Source organism: Puma concolor, chromosome A2, assembly GCF_028749965.1.
Source record: "Puma concolor isolate L17-30 chromosome A2, mPumCon1.1.hap2, whole genome shotgun sequence".
Taxonomy (NCBI): Eukaryota; Metazoa; Chordata; class Mammalia; order Carnivora; family Felidae; genus Puma; species Puma concolor.
In genome coordinates, this window is record NC_141668.1 from 73,915,300 (window position 1) to 73,938,466 (window position 23,167).

The following is a 23,167-nucleotide window of genomic DNA, read 5'->3' on the forward strand; positions in this document are numbered from 1 at the left end:
ATACAAGTATGGGGTATACATACTTGTAGTAATTATTCAATAACTTAGGCTGTTACCACCCTTTGGCCAGAAGCAGTTGCAGAACAGAAAGGAAAGAAAGTCATATAGTCAGTCACTTGACAGGAGCCTTGGCCTTTGGTTAAGAGACATAAGCCAGCTTAAGGCTACTATATCAGTCAGGATTCAATGAGAGAAACAGAACTAGTAGGAGATAAACATTAAGACATTAAGTGTAAGGAATTGGCTTATGTAATTGTAGAGACTAGCAAGGCAAGGCCAAAATGTGTGTAATAGGCTGGAACTCTTAGGCACAGGATGAAGCTCCTGTCCACAGGCAGAATTTGGTCTTCTTAGAAGACTGTTATGCTCTTAAGTGCTTTCAACTGACCGAATCAGGCCTGTCCAGATTACCTAGGATAATCTTCCTTACATAGAGCCAATTATAGACTTTAATCATATCTAAAGATTACTTTCACAGCAACATCTAGATTAGTGTTTGATTAAATAACTGGAAAATAAAGCTAAATTGACACATAAAACTGACCATCTCAGCTAACTTGAAGGAATGGAGTGAAGGAATGCACATCCTGTCCTTACTGCCCAGGCTCTCCATTGGCTGAGCCCTAGTGGTTGTCAGTCAGAAGACAGAATCTATTGATGGAATTGTACAGGTTGCTGGATTCCTCACATTGCCTGGAGTGTGAAGCAAGGAGATAGAGCCAAGCTCCACACCACACTCTGTGGGTTGGAAGTGAGATTTCACCAAAAAAAAAAAAAAAAAAAAAAAAAGTGAATGAGGATTCAGACTGAGCAGTTTTGAAGAAAGAAGCTCCTTGAAGAGGAGAGGAGTCTCAGAATTACAGAGTTAGGTGAAAAACAAAGGTGTTTCTAATCATGGGCTCCCATGTAAAAGGTTTGTCTTTTTTTAATGCTTTTTCTTGGGGCTATAGGGATAGACCTATGTAGTATACAGTTCCACATATTGCCCTGTTAAGGCAGAAATCCCATTACTCACACCAAGATTTTCTGACAATTTGAATGCACCTCTACAAGTTCTTGTGGCATGTTGTGAGGAATGGAGCCAGCACAGTACAAAGGGATGTGGCCTGACCCTCATCCTTTTTCCTATGCTATCTACATAGGGAAACTGCAGCCTGGTGAACTAGGGCTAACCAGTCCTGAAGTGGGTGTAAAGCAGCCAGTTGGACAATACAAAACTGTGAGGTAAGCTCAACTGCCAGTCTTTACCCAGTGCAAAATAATAAGGTGACACTGGAAAAGAGTGAACTGTCTCCCGGCTAATATTTACTTTTCAGAGTTAAAAGTTCAGACTCTGAAATTAAACTTACAGGTGCAAATCCCTGCTTCACCACCTGCTGAGTATGAGATCTTAAAGAGGTTAGTTAACGCATGGAAAGAAAATTGGTATGGAGATGAGATGAATTAGTGAACATTTCAGAACAGTACTTGGCACATAGTGTCTAATGAGTGCTAGCTATTACTATTGTTATCAAAGGCAAATTGAGGTTTTTGATTTCCTAAATGCAATAACCTTCAAGAACTCTAATGAATTTAGAGTAGAGATCAGCAAACAAAGCCAAATCCAGTCTGTCACCTGTTTTTGTAAATAAAGTTTTATTGGAAAATAGCCACGCCCAGTCACTTACATAGTGTCTGTGGCTACATTCACTCTGCAGAGTTACATAGTTGTCACAGAGATGGTATGACCCACAAAAACTAAAATATTTATTCTGTGACCCTTCATAGAACCCCAGATTTAGAAAATGTGTCAACTTGAAAGAGATTAAGTGGAACTGCTTTATACCCACAAGAATAGATACCCTCTTATAATACATAAAACTCAATTTTTCCCCCAAAGATATGTTATCATTCATTACACAATATTCAGGCACAAGTCTAAAGGATGTTCCCTCCACCCTCCTCTTTTTTTTTTTTTTTTTGCCTTGACTAAAGAGAGAAACCTGAGATAAGATTTCAAAATTGAATTTTAAAATGAAGACCCAGAAAATTCCCTTTCCCTTGGTTCTGTATGTACAACTTTGATCACAATCTGTCTATGGCAAGTCAGTTCAATAGATTAGAGAAGGGTGTTACTGGAACCAAAGTCAAGATTTTCTGAGGCACCTGGGTGGCTCAGTTGGTAGAGCTTCCGACTCTTGATTTTGGCTCAGGTCATGATCCCAGATCGAGCCCCGAGTTGAGCTACGTGCTGAGCATAGAGCCTACTTTAGATTCTCTCTCTCTCTTTCTCTCCACCCCGCCCCCCGCCCCCATCTCCAATGCTCTCTCTCTCTTTCAAATAAAATAAAATAAATTTTTTTTTTAAAAAAAGACTTTGACCTATAACTGGTCAAAGCTGATGTTTTATTCTGTACAATGACCTTGAATTCAGACCAATAGCTAATTCTGGTCAACTCTTTTACCAAGCCATGTACCAGATGCTCACAATGCTATCTCAAGTGACACTTTATCCCTCCAAAATGTATCATCACTACTGATACAGTCAGTCAAGAAATATACCTTCATATGATGGTTCAGAAACATTGTTTATTTGCAACAGGCGATTGGTTTTCATGAACCATACTATTATGGGTCTTCAGCGAAACACATGGATTGACTATATAGGGTCTTATCTGATAGGTGAGGTCAGTTGGGAGATAGAAGAATTATTAAACTCCATAAAACCCTCTGTTCCAGCAATCTGCCTATCCTTTGTTGCAATATTTCCTTTAACTTTTCCTACTTTACTGATCACTACATGTCCTGACCTTGACTTGGCAACTCTTGTTTTGTTTTCTAAGTCCTGATTTAAACATAGCAACTGCTTCTGCTATCCATCTTTCCTAGATTCTCCCCTCCATGATTTTATTCAAACCTAGTGATTTGACCCTTAATTTGTGTTATTTCCTGTTATTTGATTTAAGAGAGAGGGATAAGCCCCTCCACAAACATAAAATAGTCTCCCATTGAAAAGAACCTATCAGTGCAAAACAACATCAAATGTGGAGAAGGTCAAATACTGAGTATTGTGTTTCTTCACTTCATATTGTACTTGGTATCACATCCATGATCAATCTGCAATAAAATCTACACATGGATTACATGTATGAACAGTAGACATTTGGGAAACGGCTTTATTTTTAAAACACAATGTTCTGTCTCTCAGCCAAGAATACTTATTTTAAAGAGTTGGAATGCAATTAATGTATTTGGAACACATGACTGATTAAAAATAGCAGCACTGTTAAGTTCTAACTTTGTTCTTTTGCCAGTTTTGAAGTTCCATGAGAGCAAAGGATTTAACGATCATAGTAACTAGATAAAACTGATGCTTATGTATGTTTGCCTGCTTTGTCTCCTTGAACATGTCCCAAACTGCATATGTAATCCAAATCAGGTACTGCTACAGGCATACATTTTCAGTTCAGTAGATCATTTACAAACCTGATATCACTTAAAGCTTTCTAAAGTATTTTACATATTAGCTTACTTTATTAGATACACTTACTTTCAGTGGAACTAGATATTTTTATTATTGAAGTATAATTAACATAGAGCGTTATGTTAGTTTCAGGTGTACAACATACTGATTCTACAATTCTATACATTACTAATGCTCACTGCAATAAGGGTAATCATCATTTGTCACCATACAGCATTATTACAATTATTATTGACTATATTTCCTATGTTGCCCTTTTCATCTTTGTGACTTATATATTTTATAACGAGAAGTTTGTACTTCTCAATCCCCTTTATCTATTTTACCCATTCCCCCACCCATCTGTTTTATTGTTTGTTCATTTGTTTTGTTTCTTAGATTCCACATATAAGTGAAATCACATGGTATGTGTCGTCTTTCTCTGTCTTATTTCACTAGGTTCAGCCATATTGCTGCAAATGACAAGATTTCATTCTTTTCTATGGCTCCGTAATATTTTCTATGGCTCCATCTATCAATGGACATTTTAGGTTACTTCCATATCTTAGTAACTATAATGTTGCAATAAATATAAAGGTGCATATATCTTTTCAAATTAGTGTTTCTGTTTTCTTGGGTAAATACCCAGTAGTGGAATTACTAGATCATATGGTAGTTCTATTTTTAGTTTTTTGAGGAAACTCTACACTGTTTTACACAGTGGCTGCACTGATTTCCATTCCCACCAAAAGTGTATGAGGGTTCCCTTTTCTCCATATCCACACCAGCACTTGTTATTTCTTGTCTCTCTGATACTAGCCATTCTGACGGGTGTAAGATAATATCTCATTGTGGTTTTGATCTGCATTTCCCTGGTCATTAGTGATACTGAACACCTTTTCATGTGTCCATTGGCCATCTGTATGTCCTCTTTGAAAAAAATGTCTACTCAGGTTCTCTGCCCATTTAAAAAAAATTTTTTTTAATGTTTATTCATTCTTGAGGGAGAGAGCATGAGTAGGAAAGGGGGAGAAAGAGAGGGAGAGAGAGACAATCCCAAGCGGGTTTCACACTGTCAGCATAGATTCCAATGTATAGGGCTTGAACTCACAAACTGCAAGATCATGACCTGAGCTGAAGCCAGATCCTCAACTGACTGAGCAACCCAGGCACTCCTCTGCCCATTTTTTAATTAGATTTGTTGGGGGTTTTTGTGTGTTGAGTTATGTAAATTTTTTAATGTATTTTGGATGTTAACCCCTTATTACATAAGGGGTTTGAAAATATCTTCTCCCATTCACTAAGGTTGCCTTTTAGTTTTGTTGATGGTTTCCTTTCCTGTGCAAAAGTTTTCATTTTTGTGTAGTCTTAATAGTTTATTTTTACTTCTGTTTCTTTTGCCTGATGAGACACATCCATAAAAATGTTGCTAAGGGCAATGTCCATTGCCTATGTTTTCTTTTAGGAGTTTTATGGTATTAGGTCTCACATTTAGGCATTTATTCCATTTTGGGTTTATATTGTGTATGGTGTAAAAAAGTGACCCAGTTTCATTCTTTTGGATGTAGCTGTCCAGTTTTCCCAACACCATTTATTGAAAAGATTGTCTTTTCCCCATTGTATATTCTTGCCTCTTTTGTCATAGATTAATTGGCCAGACAGCCATGGAGTTTATTCTGGGCAACAGGGTAGAGATATTCTGTTCCACTGATCCATGTTTCTATTTTTGTACCAGTACTGTACTGTTTTGATTACTATAGCTTTGCAGTATATCTTGAAATCTGCAACTGTGATGCCTCCAGTTTTGTCTTTCCAAGATTGATTTGGCTATTGAGGTCTTCATGGCTCCATGTAAATTTTAGGATTATTAGTTCTAGTTCTGTGAAGAGTGTTATAGAGCTTGCATTTGAATCTGTAGATTGCTTTGGGTAGTATGAACATTTTAACTATATTAATTCCTCCAATCCATGAGCATGGTGTATCTTTCCATTTCTTTGTGCTGTCTTCAATTTATTTCATCAGTGTATCATAGTTTTCAGAATATAAGTCTTTCATTTGCTTGGTTACATTTATTGGTAGATAATTTATTTCTTTTGGTGCAATTGTAAATGGGATCGTTTTCTTAATTTCTCTACTACTTTGTTACTAGTGTATAGAAGCACAACAGATTTCTGAATAATGGTTTTGTATCCTGCAACTTAACTGTATTCATTTGTTAATTCTAATAGTTTTTTGTGGCATGTGTAGGGTTTTCTATATATAGTATCATGTCATCTGCAAATAGCGACAGTTTTATTTCCTCCTTATCAATTTGATGCCTGTTTTTTTTTTTCTTATCTGATCATTTCAGCTAGAACTTGCAGTACTATGTTGAATAAAAGTGGTGAGAGTGGACATCCTTCTCTTGTTCTAATCTTACAGGAAAAATTTTTCACCACTGAGTACAATGTTAGCTTTGAGTTTTTCATAAATGGTCTTTATTATATTGAGGTACGTTCCCTCTAAACCCACTATGTTGACAGTTTTTATCATGAATAGATTTCGAATTTTGTCAAATGCATTTCTGCGTCTATTGAGATTGTTATATGGTTTTTATCCTTCCTCTTGTTAATATGATGTATCACATGGATTGATTTGCAAATATTGAACCATACTTGTATCCCTGGAATGGAATAAATCCCACATGATTGTGGTGAATCATCCTTTTAATGTATTGTTGAATTTGATTTGCTTATATTTGTTGAGGACTTCTGTATCTATGTTCATTAGAGATATTGGGTTGCACTTTTTAAATTTTTTAATGTTTATTAAACATTTATTTCTCTTAATGTTTTTTAATTCATTTTTTAGACAGAGAGAGACAGAGTGCAAGCAGAGGAGGGAAAAAGAGAAAGGGAGACACAGAATCTGAATCAGGCTCCAGGCTCCAAGCTGTCAGCACAGAGCCTGACACGGGGCTCTAACTCATGAACCTCAAGAACATGACCTGAGTTGAAGTTGGACACTCAACTGGCTGAGCCACCCAGGCGCCTGCACTTTTCTTTTTTTATCATGTTTTTGTCTGGTTTTGGTATCAGAGCAATACTGGTCTCATAGGGTAAATTTGGAGGTTTTCCTTTCCTCTTCTATTTTTAAGAATAGTTTGAGAAGAATAAACATTAGCTCTTCTTTAAATGTTTGGTAGAATTCACCTGTGAAGCCGTCCGGTTTTGGACTTTTGTTTGTTGGGAGTTTTTAAATTACCAGTTTAGGGGCACCTGGGTGGTTCATTTGGTTAAGCATCTGACTCTTGGTTTCGGCTCAGGTCATGACTTCATGGTTTCATGAGTTCGAGCCCCACATCAGGCTCCGTGCTGACAGTGTGGAGCCTGCTCTGCTTCTACCCCACTCGCACTGTCTCTGTCTCTCTCAAAAATGAATTAAAAAATTTTTTTAATAATATAAATAAATTACCAGTTCAATTTCATTACTAGTAGTAAGTCTGTTCAAATTTTCAATAATCATTTTCAATAATTTTCAATAAGCAGCTGACTTTGGCTCAGTTCATGATCTTGCTGTTCCTGAGTTCAGGCCCTGCATCAGGCTCTGTGCTGACAGCTCAGAGCCTGGAGCCTGCCTTAGATTCTGTGTCTGCCTCTCTCCCTCTGCCCCTTCCCCACTCATGCATGCACACTCTCTCTCAAAAATAAAAAACATTAAAAAATATTTTTTTAGGGGCACCTGGGTGGCTCAGTCAGTTGAGGGTCCAACTTCAGCTCAGGTCATTATCTCATGGTCCGTCAGTCTGTGAGTTCGAGCCCTGCGTTGGGCTCTGTGCTTACAGCTCAGAGTCAGGAGCCTGCCTCGGATTCTGTGTCTCCCTCTCTCTCTGCCCCTCCCTCACTCACACTCTGTCTCTCTCTGTCTCTCTCTCTCTCTCTCAAAAATAAATAAACATTAAAAAAAATTCAGACTTTCTTTTTTTTTTTTCAACGTTTACTTATTTTTGGGACAGAGAGAGACAGAGCATGAACGGGGGAGGGGCAGAGAGAGAGGGAGACACAGAATCGGAAACAGGCTCCAGGCTCTGAGCCATCAGCCCAGAGCCTACGCGGGGCTCGAACTCACGGACCGCGAGATCGTGACCTGGCTGAAGTCAGATGCTTAACCGACTGCGCCACCCAGGCGCCCCCAAAATTCAGACTTTCTATTTCTTCCTGATTCAGTTTTGGAAGATTGTATTCTTCTAGGAAATATATCCATTTCTTCTAGGTTGTCCAATCTGTTGGCACATAATTTTTCATAATATTCTCTAATAATCCTTTGTATTTCTGTAATATGGATTGTTATTTCTTCGCCTTCACTTCTTATTTTATTTATTTGAGTCCTGTCTCTTTCTTCTTTTTTTTTTTTTTTTTTTTTTGAGAGAGAGCATCAAAATCAAGAATCAGACACCTAGCCGCCTCAGCCACCGAGGTGCACCATCTCTCTCTTTTTTCTTATTAAGTGTGGCTAAAGGTTTATCAATTTTGTTTATCTTTTCAAATAATCAGTTCTTGGTTTCATGATATTGATTGTTTGCTTGTTTTTTAGTCTCTATTTCATGTATATTCATTCTAATCTTTATTATTTCCTTTCTTCCACTAGCTTTGAGCTTTGTTTGTTCTTCATTTTCTAGTTCTTTAGGTGTAAACTTCGGTTGTTTAGTTGAGATTTTTCTTGTTTCTTGAGATAGAACTGTATCACTATAAACTTCCTTCTTAGAACTGCTTTTGCTGCATCCCAAATATTTTGGAGCATTGTGTTTTCATTTTCATTTGTCTTCGTGTATTTTTGGATTTCTTCCTTGATTTCTTTCTTGACACACTGGTTGTTTAGTAGCATGTTGTTTAGCTTCCATGTGTTTGCGAATTTTTTAGTTTTTTTCCTTGTAATTAATTTCCAGTCTCATACCATTATGGTCAAAAAATATGTTTGATATGATTTCAGTTTTCTTAAATGTATTGAGACTTGTTTCATGGCCTGCCACGTGATCTATCTTGGGAGAATGTGGATCTAGACTTGGGTAATAACAATCCAGCATAATTTAGAGGTTTCTCAACACAATAAACTTTCCTTGCCCAAACTATGAACCTTATGCTTCCCCAAATTCTTTCTGAATTTTATCCTCTAGAACAGGTTCTTTACAGAAAAAATCTTTTTCTGCTAAATTTATTTATTTTGTTTGTGGGTTTTTGCCCAAACCTTAAAAAACCATTTCTGCCTTGCCAGTTCATGAGACCAAATGTATCAAAATATTTCTTTCCTCTGCTTCTGTGCTCCTAGAAAAATTAAATTAAATAACTATTAATTGGTTCATTTAAAATTTTGATGGGGCCTTACACTTAACCAAATACACTTCTATTCTCTTTACATAGCTCCCAGTTATTCTCCATGGCTTCTCTCTTAGACTGAAGTAATGATGGAACCTCTTGCTTCAGAAAAAATACAATCCACATTGCCTCCAATCAACTCCAGACTTCTGTACTATTAGTTACTCTCTCTTCCCTCTTGAAATTCTCACTTTGGTCTATTCCTTCAGGCTATAAACAGACTTAAGTTTCTCTGAATCGAAAACTTTTTAGATGACTACATAGATATAACATAAGAAGAGGAGTGCGTGGGTGGCTCAGTTGGTCAAGCAGCTGACTCTTGATGTCAGCTCAGGTCTTGATCTCAAGGTCGTGAGTTCAGTCCCACATGGGACTCCATGCTGGACAGAAAGCCTACTTAAAAAAAGAGACAGAGAAAGAGAGAGGGGGAAATAAAACAAGAAGTAAGTCTTGTTTCTTCTGTGCATTCTCTGTCAACCAACAACCCTTTCTCTTATTTTTTAACTGGCTTATTAAAAGGGTAATCTATACAGACCATTTAATGTCCAATGAATTCTTAAAATCTGATTTCTTCCTTATAATTCTACACAAATAATCTTGGCCCTCTTTCTCACTAATCTTTCTATTGAATTTGACCTGGTTGAATGCTCCCCAGTGTTGGGAGGGTGCCTTGATTTCTTTCTGGCTTTATGTTTTCATGTGAAGCAAAGACCACTAGGGTAGTACTTTCTTTGCTCTCCTAGGGAAGGAGTGAATTTTTTGATTGATGAGTTTGGGAGAAGGAGCAGAGTTTGCTTTCTCCATAACAGGGAATGACTTCAATAAAATGTAATAAATCCATATGATGCTTCCTCAGCATCTACTTGCATGAGAGCACCACACATTCTTTCTTGCCTTCTCCTTGCTGTAAGTGGAGGTTGTCACTTACTGACATTGGAAAACTAGACAGTTCTGTTAGCTAAGCAGGCTTGCTAACAGCAATATCTGGTTCTGATTTCTATTTGCCTTTCTCCATTAGTGCCAAAGTCATAGGGTAGATAGGTGTTTTTTTATTGGCCCTTCTCCCTCAACTTCAAAACCACCCTCTTTAGCCTCCTCTTAGGACTTTCATGTCTTCTCCCTTTGCACATATCTATAGGTGCTATTTTGCAGGACAAATTACGTTGCATCCTTAATATTTTTCTAATTATTAAAGTATTTCTTGTTATAGAAAATGTTTTAAATAAAAAATTATGAAAATAAATGTAAAAATTTATAAACTTAGAACCCAGAGATGTCCACCTTTAACATTTTGGAAGCTTTCCATCTAGTCTTCTTTTTCTAAGTGTATAATAAAAAATTATATATATATTTTCAATGTTAGGATCAAACTTTATATACTTTTGTATTCTGGTTATTTTTTAAGTTTGCAGTGAATATTTTTCTATGTCATTAAATATTCTTGTAAAATATGATTTTTAGTGCCTGCATAATATTCCATCATAATTCATTTAAACCATTTTCTATTATTGAACAATGTTCCCTTTTTTTTTTCTGTTAAATACAGTAGCTATTATCTGTTCATGTTTATTACATGCCAAGAACTATCTTATGTCTTTTTACAAAGGTTGCCTCATTATTTATTCAAACAATCCAATGAGGAGGTGATGTTATCACTGTTTTACAGAAGAGGAAATTGAGGTTCAAACACTTGATCAACACAAACAGCTGACTGTTTGCCACAAAGGCAGAGTATAATCCCTGTTTCTTCTGACACCAGTACCTATGCTTGGAATCACCTCTCTATACACCATCTCTAAACAGTGATGTGATGAACATTCTAGCACATCAATGATTATAATCTTAATCTTTTCAAACACTTATCAGTCACACAAGTCCATCCTTTTCATTGTAAACAATCAGAATATCAGATAAGCACATACTTTTCAAAAGATTCACCCCTACATCACACAATCGTCAAAAACAAAGTCAAGAGGAATTAAGAAGTAAATATTTTTAAATTTTTTAAATGTTTATTTATTTTTGAGAGAGAGAGAGAGAGACAGAGCATGAGTGGGGCAGGGGCAGAGAGAGAGGGAGACAGAATCTGAAGCAGGCTCCAGGCTCCAAGCTGTCAGCACAGAGCCTGACACGGGGCTCAAACTCACAAACCGTGAGATCATGATGAGTTGGCGTCGCACACTTAACCCACTGAGCCACCCAGGCACCCAAGAAGTAAATATTTTAAATATATACAAAATGTGGAAGATAATATGGGAAAATATATTTGTAAATTTAACATTAAATGGGATATAATCTCTAGATGCAATAAAGGAAAGGACTAACAGAACTATAGAAAAATTTAACTCTATTAAAAAGTATATACCAATCAGTGGACACAGCTTGGATTAGAGTGCCCAGTGCTTAATTACCCCCATTTAAGCAACAGCTGATTCCTATTTGGCCACCTACCCTTACCCTACTCTTACCTATTATTTTTCCAATGCAGTTGATTCCACCCCTGGTTCCAGGGTGGTCAGGTGATCTGTTCCTAGTAATAAAAGTAACACAGTTACCTAGCAGTGATTAAGAAATGGACAGAAAATCCAAGTCAGAAATATCAAAGCCAAATTCAATTGCTGGCTCTGGGAGAAGTAGATCTTCCCTCTTCCACTGGACTTGGTGTTGGGATGATGTGAGCTGGGAAATGCAAAGTCAAACCTGAGAGCAAAGCTATCACAATTTAAGGCAGAACGCAAACTCCATAGAGACAGGGATTTTTGTCTGTTTGGTTCACTCAGTGATGAAATTTTAGTTCCTAGAATATTGGTTGTACAAATTAGGCACTTAAATATCAGTTAAATGAATGAATAAACTGAGAGAGAAAGAAGTTAAGTCTTGATGACATGATTGAAATCCTGATTCCAGTTGTAACTGGCACCAGTCCATCCCTGAGTTTTTAGATATATTAACAATATATTTCCATTTTTACTTAAACCAGTTTCAGTTGACTTTTCTGTCATTTGCAACTTGCTGTGGTCTGAATATTTGTGTGCCTGCTAAAATGCATATGTTGAATTCCTAACCCCCAAAGGTGATAGTAGTAGTTAAGTGTGGTCTTTGAGAGGTGATTGGGTCAGAATGGTGGAGCCAGTGTGCATGGGAATAGTACTTTCATAAAAGAGATGCCATTTATCATTGCTGTTTTTAATATCAATATTAATTTACATTTGCCCATTTATTTACTCTCCCATTTCTCTTACTGTCATTTCTACATCTCTGCTTCCATCTGTTATTATCTTGGCTTTTTTTTTTTTTTCTCTCTCTCTCTCTTTAGTGTAAGGCAGCTGGTGGCACATTCTCTCAATTTTTGTCTGAAAATTAATTTACTTCATTTTTATTTTTAAAAGATATTTTCAGGGGCACCTGCATGGCTCAGTCGGTTGAGTGTCCCACTCTTGACTTTGGCTCAGGTCATGATCTCACAGTTCCTGAGATTGAGCCCCAAAGTCAGGTTCTGTGCCAGAGATTGCATGCAGCCTTCTTGGAATTCTCTCTCTCCCTCTCTCTGCCCCTCCCTGCTTGCACACTCCCTATCTCAAAGAAGGAATGAATGAATGAATGAATGAACGAGTAAATAAATAAATAAATAAATAAACTTTAAAGGATATTTTCACTGGGCATAGAATTCTAGACTGGCATTTTCTCCCCAACACTTTGAAGACATCATTCCATATATTTTCTGTAGTTCAATGTTTCTGTTGAGAATTCAACTATCATAATTTTTGTTCCTTTAAGTAGTTACTTTCTGCCACCTCTGACTGCTAAGATTCTTTTTCTTGGGAGAGAGAGGGAAAGAGACAGGGAGCGTGCCTGTGCAAGCAATGGGAAGGAAAGGGTAGAGAGAGAGGGAGAGAAAATCCCAAGTAGGTGCTGATGTGGAGCTTGATCCCACGAACCATGAGATCATGACCTGAGCCAAAATCAAGAGTTGGGTGCTCAAACTGACTGAGCCACCCAGGCACCCCTGACTGCTAAGATATTTTAAATTGCCTTTTATTTTCAAAGTTTTACTAAGATGGACCTAGGTATCGTTTTCTAAGGATTTATCCTGCTGTCATTCTGATACTTTCTTGAATAATGTTCATTGGTTTTGAACATTTTCAAACATTATTTCTTCCTGGTTGCTTCTGCCCCACTCTCTTGCTAGTCTCCTTCTGGAAGTTAGATATTTTCACTCTATCTCCTGTATTTCTTATTCCGATATTTTTTATATTCCATTCTTTTTTACTCCATGCTCTGTTTTGGATTTTTTCACCTATCTACCTTCTAGTTCTTTATTATTTACTTCAACTGTGTGCAATCTAAGGTTATTAATAAAAATAAATAAAGGGAACAATAGAGATCCCACAGAGCAAGAAAAATATCCAATGGGAAAAGGACCGTCTCTTCAATTAATGGTGTTGGAAAAACTGGACAGCAACATGCAAAAGAATGAAACTGGACCACTTTCTTACACCACACACACAAATAAATTCAAAATGGATGAAAGACCTCCATGTGAGATAGGAAACTATCAAAATCCTAGAGAAGGACACAAGCAGTAACCTCTTTGACATCGATTGTAGCAACTTCTTACTAGGCATGTCTCCTGAGACAAGGAAAACAAAAGCAAAAATAAACTATTGGGACTTCATCAAAATAAAATCTTCTGCACGGTGAAGGAAACAATCAATAAAACTAAAAGGCAACCTTAGGAATGGGAGAAGGGTTTTTCAAATGACATATTTGATAAAAGGGTTAGTATCCAAAATAAATAAAGAACTTATAAAAACTCAACACCCAAAAACCAAATAATACAGCTTTAAAACGGGCAGAAGACATAAGAAGACATTTTTATCAAAGAAAACATACAGATGGCTAACAGACACATGAAAAGATGCTCAACATCACTCATCATCAGGGAAATACGAATCCAAACTACAATGAGATATCACCTCACACCTGTCAGAATGGCTAAAATTAACAATACAGGAAACAACAGGTATTGGCTGATGGGGATGCAGAGAAAGGAGAACCCTCTTGCACTATTGGTGGGAATGCAAACTGGTGCAGCCACTCTGGAAAACAGTGTGGAGGTTCCTCAAAAAGTAAAAAATAGAGGGGTACCTGGGTGGCTCAGTCTGTTGAGCATGCAGCTTCAGCTCAGGACATGATCTCACAGTTCCTGATTTTGAGCCCTGCATCCTTGCTGCAGTCAGTTCAGAGCCTGCCTCAGATCTGTCCCCCTCTCTCTGCCCCTTCCGTACTTGTGCTCTCTGTCTCAAAAATAAATAAATCTTTAAAAAAAAAAAAGTTAAAAATAGAGCTACCTTGAAGCACCTGGGTGGCTCAGTCGGTGGTGTCCGAATCTTGATTTCAGCCCAGGTCATGATCTCACAGTTTGCAGGATCAAGTCCCACATTAGACTCTGCCATGATAGTGCAGAGCCTGCTTGGGATTCTCTGTCTCCCTCTCTCTCTGCCCCTCCCCTGCTTGCTCTCTCTCTCTCTCTGTCTCTCTCTCTGTCTCTCTCAAAAATTAATAAATAAGCATTAGAAAAAAAAGAGCTACCTTATGATCCAGCAATTGCACTATGAGGTATTTACACCAAAGATACAAAAATACTGATCCGAAGGGATACATGCACCCCAATGTTTATAGCAGCATTATCAATAATAGCCAAACTATGAAAAGAGCCCAAATGTCTACCAACTGATGAATGGATAAAAAATATGTGGTATATATATACTATGGAATATTACTCAGCCATCAGAAAGAATGAAATCTTACCATTTGCAACAATGTGGATAGAACTAGGATGTATTATGCTAAACAAAATAAGTCAGAAAAAGACAAATACCATATGATTTCACTTATATGTGGAATTTAAGAAACAAAACAAATAAACATAGGGGAATAAAAGAGAAGCAAACCAAGAAACAGACTCTTAAATATAGAGAACAAACTGATGGTTGCTGAAGGGGAAGTGGGGGTGGGGGGATGAGCTAAATGGATGATGGGGATTAAGGGGTTTTGTTATGATGAGCACTGGGTGTTAAAAGTAAGTGATGAATCACTATTCTACACCTGACACTAATATTACCCTGCATGTTAACCAACTGGAATTGAAATAAAAATTTGAAGAAAGAGGGGCACCTGGGTGGCTCAGTTGTTAAGCATCTGACTCTTGATTTCGGCTCGGGTCATGATCTCACAGTTCATGAGTTTGAGTCCCACATTGGGTTCTGTGCTGACAGTGCAGAGCCTCCTTGAGATTTTGTCTCTCTCTGCACCTCCCCCCTTGCACACACTGTCTCTCTCTCAAAAATATATAAATGTTAAAAAGAATTGGAGAAAAAAAAAAAGCATGGAAAGTTCTAAAAAAAAAAAAAATAGGAGAGAGAGATCTCACTTCCAGCCCCTTCTGCCCTATGAAGATACAAGGAGAAGTTTGTGACCCAGAAGAGAGCCCTCACCTGACCATGCTGGTACCCGATCTCAGACTTTCAGCCTCCAGAACTGTCAGCAATAGATTTGTTTTTTATAAGCTACTCAGTCTATGGGTTTTTTAATAGCAGCCCAAACAGACTAAAAAAGAAAATTAGTCCAAAGATGGGAGTTGCTGCTTTAACGAATACCTAAAAATGTGCAAGCAGCTTTAGAACTGGATAATGGGCAGAGGCTGAAAGAGTTTTGAGGTGCATGCCAGAGAAAGCCTACACTGCTATGAATGGACTGTAAAGAGCAAGTTTGGCAAGAGCTCAGATGAGGAAAGCTGTAGAGAAAGCCTCCATCTTCTTAGAGAATACCTAAGTGGTTGTTAGCAGCATGTTGGTAGAAACACGGATAATAGAGGTCATCCTGTTGAGGTCTCAGACAGAAATGAGGAACATGTTGTGTTAACTTGAGGAAAGGCCATCCTTGTTATACAGTGGATAAGAGCTTAACTCATTGTGTTCTTGTCCTCATGTTTTGTGGAAGGTAGAATTTGTAAGCAATGAAAAGTAGATATTTGATTGAAGAAATTTGTAAGCAAAGTTTCGAAGGAGCAGCCTGGTTTCTTTTGAATGTATATAGTAAAATTCGAAAAGAGAGAAACAATTTAAAGGTGGAATTATTAATCAAAAAGAACGCAAAAATTAAATTGGAGAATTCTCAGCCTATCTATGTATAAAGAAATAAGAAAGCTTGTTTGGGAGAGAACACAAGGAGTGGGGCCAAATTTGATAAGGAAATTAGTCTGGATTGACCAACTCAACAGAAAATAAGAGTTATTCATCAAGACAATGGGTAGATTGGTGGGCCTTCCAAAGAGAAGCCAGGACCTATTGTTCAAGACAATGGAAGAATCACCCAAAGGCAGTTCCAGACTGGCCCTACCTCCACAGGTCCAGAGTTCAAGGGCCCCAGGGCAGATCTATTTCAAAGCCTCACAGTGCAGGACGTGCTCCCCCAAAAGCACGAGCCACACCCCTTAGCCTCCAGGTGCTGTGCAAGGAGGCCAAGGCAATTGTCACAATGGAGGGGAGAGGCAGTAAACCTTGGCAGAGCCCTTCCAGAGATCAGAGTACATTAGCCTGAGCAGGGTGAAAGGCAAGGCCAGGTAAGAATCACAGGATTGAGACCTGTTTCAAATAGCTGCATAGCACCAACATTAAATTCATGAATCATTCAGTTGATTGCACAATTTTATCACACAAGTTACTCAACACAATAAAGTTAGAAGGGAATTAATGAACCACTCCAAAGAGGATACAAGAAGGAGGCATCACAGTGTGAGCAGAGAGGCACCGGTCCCATTGTTGTTCCTATAACAAGTGTTGGCCTGGACTGCTGTTAGGTGGCCTTCTGCGCCTGCCAGAGTCTCTGGCAGCTCCTGTGTGGAAAGCCTGTGAACATAACACAGCACAGAAGGTCGGTCAGCCCTCTGGCCGCTGCTAGACAGCTTCTTCTTTTAAGGGTCCACTGAGCTGGGTGTAACAGTCTGTCCGATGGTCTTTGCCATATCAGCTCAGTCCACTAGGTCTCACCCAAGTCTCTGTGTGGACCTTTCTTAATAAGTTTTACTTATCTATCAGTCACAGAGCTTATCTACAGAGGCACACTCAAAGTCCTACATCTCACGTTGACAACTGTTATGGGAGTTCACATTGGCCACTGTGATTCCATCTTGTCTTACTCTGACTTAGCTTATTCTCTATCTTCTATGACTAGGAATCACATATAAAGTATTTCACGCCATGACACAGCCACTAGCCATTAGCCAGTGGGAACATGGATATCTCCACCTAGATTTGGAAGGATGGGGTCTCCCAGAGCAGTGGGCTCAGGAGGGGGAGGGGCCACTTCAGAGAGATCTGACTAGGGCAATGACCATCTGAGTCCTAGGGCAATGACCCCTGCCCCCGAGAGAGGCATGGGACCCCAATCCATGAGAGGTGCTGTATGGGCTGCACCCAGCAAAGCTGTGGGAGCAAAACCACCTGGAGTCTCGGGGGCCCCAACTTTCACCCCAGTTTGTCGAGAAGGTGGGACCTCTGCCCCATTGGGGTTTAAGATTTTGGACTTGCTGAGAAACTATTACCCATATCTTCTTTCCTATTTCTCCCTTTTGGAATGGAAATGTCTGTCCCATGCCTGTCCCTCCTTCGAAGCACATAATTTATTTGATTTCACAAGTTCATAGCTGGAGAGCAATTTGCCAAAACATGAGTGTCTCACCCATATCTAATTCAGATGATATTTAGATGAGACTTTGGACTTAGGCTTTTGAGTTGATGCTGGAACAAGACTTCTGGGGCTATTGGGGTGCAATGAATGTATTCTGCATATGAGGACATAAATTTGGGGGACCTAGGGGTGAAATGCTGTAGTCTGAATGTTTGGGTCCCCTCCAAACTCAAATGTGGAAATCCTAATCTCCAAAGATAAAAGTATTAAGAGACTGGGCCTTTGGGAAGTGATTAATTCATGAAGGTAAAGCCCTCATGAATGCATTTCACATCCTTACAAAAGAGGCTCCAGAGAGATCGTTTGCCCCTTCCTGCAAGGGAGGACACACTGAAAGGTGCCACCTATGAACCAGGAACCCTCACCTGGCCATGCTGGAACTTTGATCTTGGACTTTCCAGCTTACAGAACTGTGAGAAATAAACTTTTGTTGTTTAGAAGCCACCCAGTCTGTGGTATTTTGTTACAGCAGCTGAACAGACTAAGATACAACTAATAGAGTCTTATAAACAGATATAGCCAAGTTCAGAGTTAAATGATAAAGAGCAGATGAAACACTTGCTACAAACATAACAGACATAACAGCACATAAAGTATTTCTTCAAATCAATTAAGACAACTATCTAATAGAAAAAATATGCAAAGGAAATAAGCAAGCAATTTATAGAAGTAATACAAATGAAGCATGTGAAAAAAAGTTCAACATCACTACTAACCTAGTAAATATAAGCTAAAACAACAGTGTGATGTAATTTTGCAAATATAACTGGCAAACTTTTAAAAGATTGACAAGGTCTAATATTAAGATTGTGAGCAAACTGTCTCTTCTGTGCTGTTGGCACAAGAGTAAACTAGTGAAGCCTTTTTTAGAAAACAACATGGCAATATCTATCACAATTCTAGATGTGCATACCCTTCAATCCAGGATTTCTATGTCTAAGTATCAGAGTCCTTGAGAAGCATCTGCATCCAGTATATGACCAGAGACAAGTACAAAGGCATTTACTACAGCATTGTTTGTAATAGCCAAAAATCAAGAATGGTCAAATAAATGACAGTAGACTTCTCTGCATCATTTAAAAAGGTTGAGGGGCACATGGGTGGCTCAGTCAACTAAGTTTCTGACTCTTGATTTCCACTCAAGTCACACTCTCATGGTTTATGAGTTCAAGCCCTGTACAAACAGCACAGAGCCTGCTTGGGATTCTCTCCCTCTCCCTTCTCTCTCTGCTCCTCCCCTGTACTTGCTTGTGCACTCTCTCTCTTTCTCAAAATAAATAAACTAAAATTAAATTAAATTAAATTAAAAAGTTGAAGTAGAGCTTTATATACTGCTTGGAAAGATCTCTAAAATATGTATATAAAATAAAAACATAACTACAAAATAATATGTATAAGCAGAAATATCCTATTTATATAATAAAAATTATTTATGTGGGTAAATATACATACCTATATTGAGAAAAATCAGGAATGATGCACATCAATTCTCAACAGAGTTGATTAACATCTATGAGCATCGAGATATGGACAAAGTGAAATGTTAACTTCTTACCCTATACTCCTAGAGGAAACCTCTGTTAATATCACTTTATTCTTCAAGACCCTTTCTAAGCACTTATTACCCAAATATCACCAGGCTTCAAAGTACTAGGGTTTTTTGTTGGCTTGTTACTACCATGTGAAAAAATGTAAGAACATGGGAAGGAGTTGCCCTTGTGCAGTTGCCCTTGCCCCAGGGCCACGTGTGCTGCTGGAGTCGCTCACCCTCACACAGTTCTGTTCAAGTTTCAGCAGCGCACAGTACAATCCTGGCTCCCCATTTGAACTACATTCAAATGTAGTGCTTCACTGTGCTTCACTCAGGCCGGTATCTCCACTCCAGTGTCACCTCCTCAGCAACTTTTAGGACCTATGCTCATCCTTCCCCTGAAAGTGGACAGGCATATGGCTATTCTTCCTGGGTTAGGCTCTCTTGGGGGGTTTCCATCACAGGGTGCCTTGGGCCCTAAAGTGTTACAGCTCTTTTTAGCTTCACACATAACACATCCTTTCTCCCACCAGGGTGCATCTCAGAGAGAATAGCTAGGTGGTCACTTTGAAATTAACAAAAGCACTAAAGACTCAGAATTACTTTTGGAGGAATTTATCATGCAGATACTCATGCATAGGTAAGGAATGACTTTTGTGCAAAGTTATTCTCTGTAGCATTGTTTGTAATAGCCAAAGATTAGAAACAACCCAAATGTTGATCAAAAGTAACTGGTTAAATAAATGATAATATGTCTATATCATAGAACATTAAACAACTGTAAAAAAGAATGAAAAAGCTTTCATTATACCAATAGGAAAAGAAGCCCAAGATAAACATACAAACAAAAAACAAGGTGCAGAATGGTATATAAAATATGCTGCCTTTGGAAGCAAATGAAGAAAAATAAGAATCTATTTGATTTTGCTTGTATATGCTTGAACAAACTGTGGAAATTTATGTAGGAAATTAAGGACAGTGCTTACCAATGGTAGAGACTGGGTAAGAATTGGTTAGATAAATGACAAGAATGGTGGGGAGACATTTTACTGTATATCATTAATATTCTTTGTTTTTTAAACCATATTTATGTTTATTCAGCCTTCAGATTTTCTTTTCTTAAAGTCAAGTCCTTGCCACGGACCTATGTAAGAAAAATCCTTGCAAGTTGGCTTTCTGGCCCCAATCCTTGTTATATTTTCATTTTGTTTTTCTTCTCCCCAGAGGTTCCTCTAGGAATTTTTTTATTTAATCAATGTAAATGGTTATGGGACAGATAGAGCACAGGCCTTTTCAATCTGATCTCCCCTTGCTCAGGATAAACTCTGTTTTACACACTGAATAGAATAAATAGAGTGTAAATAGAGTATATAACGACATATGCGTACATAATAACATGTATCATGTTTGCATAAATGAATACTCTTTGGGTTACAAATACCAGAAATTCAACTCAAACTCTTATAATAATCCTGAGATTCCCCATGCACACTAAGAGCATGAAAGCACTTAATAAAATTCCTAACTTCCAGGGTTGATGGAAATATGAAATAAATTAATGCAGAGATAAAGAGCTTGGTCATGCAGCTACTTCATAGTAAATAGAAAATAAATGTTAGTTATTGTTATCATTTGTGGTCATATTAAAGCATAATACTCATTCTTTTGTGCCACATGTCTGAGTATTGTTTATAAATGTGCAGGATCTATTATACAAGTTACAAAATAAGTTGTAGGTTTTAGGGTTAGTCTTTTACTTGCACACACAAATTTTTATATGGAAAGACAAAAAAAAGTCCACGGTAAATTTTGAAAAATTTTAAATGGTTAAACAAATTTAATTCAAACTTCCAAGTGTAATTGAGACCTAGAGTATAGGAAAACGCCAAGCAGGAGAAAATAGGGGATTCCGAATGGTGCCTGATAAACACTCATTCAAGATCTCAAATACTCACACAGGGGGAAAGATGAATGATTTGATTGGGCAGCAGTTATTGTTAAAGGAAAATAAAGTGGAAGAAACTGAAATATTTAGGTACCTATCAAGAAGTGATGAAAGCCAGCTGTGGAAAAAGATTCTGTAAGGGAGTTTCTGTATTGCAAAGGAAATAGCTGCACAATGTCAAGAAGGGAATCAGTGAGATATAAAGCAAGGAAACCCACTGCAATAAGATGCCATATTCACAAAAGTATTATTCACACATAATCTCAACATTTTCTCCCTACTGTGCTGTGGTTTAAAAATTTTGCTTCATTACTCATGAATTTACCTCCAAACATTTGTGGCTCTATCTCATTAATTTTAATATTTGTCTTCTAAAATATTTTTATATTTGTCTCTTGGGATCCCAGGAATGTACTGTGGTATGTCTCTTGTTCCACAGGTTGTATTTATTAGTTGAGATGGGAATGGAAAGTGGAATGTCTGTGGTAATTTTCAGAAGATAATATGTCAGTGCTAAAATCTGAATGTCTAGAATGTCTAGATTCCTACACATTTGTGACAACAATAAATCAATGATTTTGAATTATTCTTAATGTATATTTAAATATCGAATAGCTTTTATATACTGGAAGATAGGCCTGTTGGCATCACCTTTCTTGTAATAAATATGATCATGGTGATGGTGTTGATGATAGCAAACTAAAATTTTCTGTTTTTAAAAAATATTTTGAGGTTTAGCTATAAGAAGTCCACTGAAACGTTTTGCTGTTAAGATATGTAACAACTAGAATATGAAACTAACTGTACATGTAGCCACAGTTGATGTTTGTGCTCCTTGAAACTTCAAGTGTTTTGAAGCAATATTGTGGACTGGAAAACCATAATAAGTGCCCTGAAACTAGCTCATTTTAGACATTCATCAACAACATTTTAATGGTTAATTTTATGTGTCAACTTGAATGGGCCACAGGGTGCCCAGATATTTTGTTAAAAATTATTTCTGGGCGCCTGGGTGGCTCAGTTGGTTAAGCGTCTGACTTTGGTTCAGGTCATGATCTCACCATTTGTGAGTTCAAGCCCTGCATCAGGCTCTGTGGCGACAGCTTGGAGCCTGGAGCCTGCTTCGGATTCTGTGTCTCCCTCTCTCTCTGACCCTCCCCCACTTGCACTCTGTCTCTGTCTCTCTCTGTCAAAAATAAATAAACATTAAAAAGTTTGAAAAAAAACATTTTTTTCTGGGTGCATCTGTGAGGGTATCTCTGGATAAGACTCACATTTGAATTGGTAGACTGAATAAAGCTTATGGCCTTCCCCATTGTGGGTGGGCCTCATCCAATCTGTTGAAGACATAAATAGAATAAAAAGTTAGGAAAGGATTATTTCTCTCTTCCTGTCTTTGAGCTAAAACATTTGTTTTCCCCTGCCTTTGGATTCAGACTTGGGATGGAACTTATACCATTGGCTCTGCTGGTTCTTGGACTCAGACCAGAACTATATGCCATAGTTACAATAACTTAAAACTCATAATAACTCTCTTTTGCATGTGTGTGTGTTTGTGTGTTGTATAATTTTTTTTTCTCCAGTTGGTTCTGTTTTGTTTCTCTGGATAACCTTGACAAATACAAACATAAAATGCTCTATTAGGTCTTAAAATCAGGCTAGACAACATGAAGGAACAGACGGTCTTGCAAGATTTCCAGGACTTCCTGTGTTCAGTTAAGGCAGCAATGCCACGAGATGAGCCTTTCTTGTTTATTTTTGTACTTCCACTTCCTGTCAAGTGCTCTTAACCAGTGAATTCAGAGGTGCATGAACATTTAAATAAACTCAAAGAGTGCATAATTATGTGTTTAGTATTTCTCCCCCGCCCCCACCAATAATTTCAATTTCTTTAGAAATTTCTGTAATCGATTGGCAGAATTTTTATTTTAATTCAAAGATGAACACCATTACCTCTCTCACTTCTCTAAGGGCACATGTAAAGGTAGTGTTCTTTCTTGGGTAATAACTATAGTGACAAAAATTGTAACACCACCTATCAGTTTGTTATGGCTTATACCAGTGTTTCTCAAAATTCTGGTCCCAGACCAGCAGTGTCAGCATTACATGAGAATTTATCAGAAATGTAAATTCTTAAGGTCTATCTA

The 23,167-nt window shown here is 37.8% G+C and overlaps 2 long non-coding RNA genes across 5 annotated transcripts in view; one reads left to right on the forward strand and one right to left on the reverse strand.

Moving 5' to 3' along the window:
- LOC112866768 (uncharacterized) overlaps positions 1 to 23,167 on the forward strand; it is a 163,337-nt gene that overhangs the window by 130,908 nt on the left and 9,262 nt on the right. The gene's annotated exons all lie outside the window — the stretch shown is intronic.
- The window catches only part of LOC147583264 (uncharacterized), a 75,641-nt gene that overhangs the window by 31,640 nt on the left and 20,834 nt on the right, over positions 1 to 23,167 (reverse strand). Inside the window, exons 4-5 of one of the 4 annotated variants that reach the window (XR_015247286.1) lie at positions 22,295 to 22,357; positions 7,621 to 9,186 (exon numbers count right to left, since the gene is read on the reverse strand). The exons of 1 other annotated variant lie outside the window; for it this stretch is intronic. This is a non-coding gene — a long non-coding RNA (uncharacterized LOC147583264). Of the gene's footprint in view, positions 1 to 7,620; positions 9,187 to 10,260; positions 16,704 to 22,294; positions 22,358 to 23,167 lie in introns of those variants that run through there. 2 more of the 4 variants (XR_015247285.1, XR_015247284.1) reach the window with 2 other exon arrangements.